The sequence below is a fragment of the Nanorana parkeri genome, unplaced genomic scaffold (genome assembly GCF_000935625.1).
Source record: "Nanorana parkeri isolate BGI_ZX_2015 unplaced genomic scaffold, ASM93562v1 scaffold49, whole genome shotgun sequence".
Classification (NCBI taxonomy): Eukaryota; Metazoa; Chordata; class Amphibia; order Anura; family Dicroglossidae; genus Nanorana; species Nanorana parkeri.
The window spans coordinates 1,112,618-1,116,751 of record NW_017306317.1 but is presented as its reverse complement, the minus strand read 5'-3'; the positions used below and the strand labels follow the sequence as shown (position 1 = coordinate 1,116,751).

Below are 4,134 nucleotides of genomic sequence, written 5' to 3'. Positions count from 1 at the left end.
TAAAACAGGCAGTAAACAAAATTCCTAAAAACCAAAACTATTTAAAACAAACAGAAAAAAATAGCTGAAAATTGTAAATTTCAACACAAATCAAAAACATACAATTTATAAAAAAGGTGTAGATCAAAAACAAAAAAAGTTAAACAATTTGATAAAACAATGCAATGCATACTTCCGTAAGCCAAATTCCTCATGTTGTGGCCTTAGTAAGTGTCCTAAGTGATACAGTTTTCATACCCAACATCCACTTTATTAAAAAATCTTCAATACGAAGTGTTATGATGTTTCATGGTAAACTATATCTCCAAGTCATGTGCCAACCTTTCAATCTCTTCCAAAAGGAAATCTATATCAGTCTTTTCAGAAGCAGGGTTAGAAAATCACCATTCGGAAGAAATTAGGCTTCTCTTTAAGGGGTTGGTAACTGACCATTACAGTTCCTTCTTCCATCATCCGTGCTTTAATTTTGGCAGCAACCTACACATGAACAAAAATAACAAATTCTGAGCAATCTATTCCAAATCTAGAATAGACTATTTCATTTAAAAAAAGGACAAAAGGCTTAATTCACAAAGCTATAGCAATTGCATTTTTGCTTGAATCGTTCTTTTCACCCATGCGACTGCCATTTTCACCTCTCCTTGGCTATGTTTGCTGAACAGTTTATTGAATTAGGTTGTCACCCAGTACACTGGGTGACAACCTAATTCAACTAAAGTACACTAAAAAGTACAACTAAACTAAAGTTGTCACCCAGTGTACAGGTATACGAAATCCATCCACAATCAGATGAGATTATGACTTGTCACCAGGAGAAAATTATATTTCAAATATAAAAAATACAGTTAGTGCGTACACTCCAACGTAGAGTGCATGCACGCAGAGGTTTATAAACATTGGTATTTGCACAAGTAAAAAAAAAAAAGGGTATGTACTTCTAACACGATCATCAGTGTTGAGTGCTTAAACTGTATCCAGGGCAGATGAGGGCCCTATCTGTCCGGGTCCAGACTGCGAGGATATTTGCAAGTACATAATGAAAAAGGTAAAAGAATAAAGAGACAAAAAGAAAAAAAAGGGGGGGATATAGGGGGAGGGGGGACAGATGGAGTCGTACCTGTACAGATGGAGTCGTACCTGCACGCAGTTCGGCATTTGGTTAGTGGGAGATGGCAATATTTAGGGGATCACTCAGAGTCATCAAGCGGATATCAAAGGAAGGTGGGAGGAAATGCTTTACCCAAGGTTCCCATATTGTTTCGAATTTTTGGGTGTGGTCCATTAGGCGCGCTGTTAATTTCTCATTAGTGAAAATCCACTGGATTCTATTCTTGAATGCCTGGAACGAGATTCTATCGGTGAACCAGGAACTGGCTATAGTGTGTTTAGTAGCTGTGAGGACATGTAGGACCAATTTAAAGTTGAGGTAGGATATAATAGGGGGTTTGACGTTAAGTAATGCCGTTTGTGGGATTTTTGAAGTTTCCACAGTCTGTGTTGATTTGGGGAGCCATGTCATCTGCTGGTGTTGGTCCACTGTGCTTCATTAAGTCCAGGGTCAACGCAGCTGCCTACCAGGAGATTTTGGAGCACTTCATGCTTCCTTCCGCAGATGAGCTCTATGGGGATGCTGACTTCATTTTCCAACAGGACTTGGCACCTGCCCACACTGCCAAAAGCACCAAAACCTGGTTCAATGACCGTGGGATTACTGTGCTTGATTGGCCAGCAAACTCGCCTGACCTGAACCCCATAGAGAATCTATGGGGCATTGCCAAGAGAAAGATGAGAGACATGAGACCGAACAATGCAGAAGAGCTGAAGGCCGCTATTGAAGCATCCTGGTCTTCCATAACACCTCAGCAGTGCCACCGGCTGATAGATTCCATGCCACGCGGTATTGAGGCAGTAATTGCTGCAAAAGGGGCCCAAACCAAAGTACTGAGTACATATGCATGTTTATACTTTTCAGAGGTCCGATATTGTTCTATGTACAATCCTTGTTTTATTGATTGCATGTAATATTCTAATTTTCCGAGATTGTGGATTTGGGGTTTTTATGAGCTTTAAGCCATAATCATCACAATTATGACAAATCACGGCTTGAACTATCTTGCTTTGCATGTAATGAGTCCATCTCATATATTAGTTTCACCTTTTAAGTTGCATTAGTGAAATAAATGAACTTTTACACGATATTCTAATTATTCGAGTTTCACCTGTATGTGCCACTGTCAGAGCAACCACGAAAAGCATGAGCCTTTGACCCCCGGCGTAAAGTGTTGAGCCTGGTGGGGGGTGATGTACCAGCGAAGAAATACTTTATAATTTGTTTCCAGGACACTGGCACACGTTTGAATTGGTGGATGTCAATATCTGGGACCAGGTATCTTCGGAGAGGTCGAGATTCAGGTCTTTCTGCCAGCGGTCCATACATGGATGATGTGGCAAGAGGGTCGTTTGTAGGGATGTCAGGTAAAGTTGTGAAATAATTCCTGGGGATTGTGGGTCAAGTTTGCAGATTCTTAAGAAGCGCTACAAATTTTAACCCTTGCCTCAGGCTGTATTCATATATTTCACTGTAAGAAAACAGAGGAAAACAGAAGAAAAAAAAAGAAAAAGCTCCACCCCTACTCCCCCCAAAAAAGCACACCTTTCTGCAAGCATGTACTCAGGAAAGTTCCAATTGCAGAGGTAGGGGGGCCTGGGACCTCACCAATTTAACTGTACATTTAATCTATAATAAAAGAAATTGCTTGGGGCCCGGGCCCCCCCCACCCGAGTATAGGCTGTACCACCCTGATGGCAGCCCTGGCCGGGGATTTAGATTTTTAGTTGAGACCCCCTCCCAATTACTTCCGTGATCCCATATGGGGTCGCCACCCACACATTAAGATGCCCTGCTCTAGAGCCAGTTGCTGTGATGTGTAGTTCTTTCTAGCTGATGGTATTATTCTGCATTACTGTATTGCTGTGATTTGTAGTCCTCTCTAGCTGATGGTATGATTCCACATTGCTGGAAAATGTATTTATTGCTGGGATTTGTAGTCATCTATAGCAGGTGATATTCTCCATTGTATAATGTATTGCTGATAATTGTAGCCCATCTACAGCTTGGAGTTAGTTGCAGAAATACCAGGGGAGCAGCGTTTTGCAGCTGGGACCAGGCCCTGGTTCTTCACAACTGTCTTAAAATCATTAGTCTGTATTGTTTTAGGAAAAAACTGTCACATGACACACACAAAAAAAACAACAAAACCAAGAAAATCACTTGAGGAAAAGTATCGGTACTCATACTTGGTCTGGAAAGAAAATTGGCATCAGTGCATCCCTATATTTAACCATTTTTTATGCACTGGTACAAATTCCCCACTGCAGTGCCTAGCCTCCCACGTGCGCTTTGTCTTGAAAATGTCCAGAATTAATTTTTGAAGATTGCCGCGAACACCCTACATATTGAACCCAGATTGGTTCGCTCATCCCTAAAAGGTGAATTACTGTACCACAAAATCAGTGTTACACATCTGGCTGTGCAATGTAAAACGGGTGCCTGAATAACAACTGGAAGACCAATATTACAATTTATTTTACAATTACAAGCAATTAATGTATGCATTTAGCCCTTTGCCTGCAGCCTTACTTTAAATGTACATTGCAACAGGTTTGTCCTTTTATATCTTTGTCCTTATAATAAATGTAGAGATTTGTGGATTACCACTAAAGGCAGAGTAGATCAGCTAAAACAATGACTGCCTAACAACTACTGAGCCAAGGTGACAGCCACACAAAGAAATAGTTGTCTTCGGCTGCTTCATAGCCTTGCATTGTGAGAGTGAACTGTAAAATAGGTGCTGCTGTTATGCTACATGCTGCATTGCTACAAAACTAAGATAAGAGAGAAGAAAAAAAAAAGGCCACACACACACACACACACACGTTGCTAAAGGAAAGAAAAAATTATTAATGAATCCCAAATTGTACCTTGTGCAGCTTTGCATACCATTCTCTATCCCTTGGCACACTTTGAAGACATGGTGGTATATACCAAAAGCAAACATTAGTATGTTCAGGCTACAACATGAAAAAAAAAAAAAAAAAAAAACTTCTATTAAACCTTCCACAAATTTTTTTCTG

General features: G+C 40.4%; 1 pseudogene; it reads right to left on the bottom strand.

Annotated features, from left to right (window-relative positions):
• Window positions 1–296: 296 nt before the first annotated feature.
• LOC108802030 overlaps window positions 297–4,134 on the bottom strand; it is a 29,139-nt pseudogene continuing 25,301 nt past the window's right edge.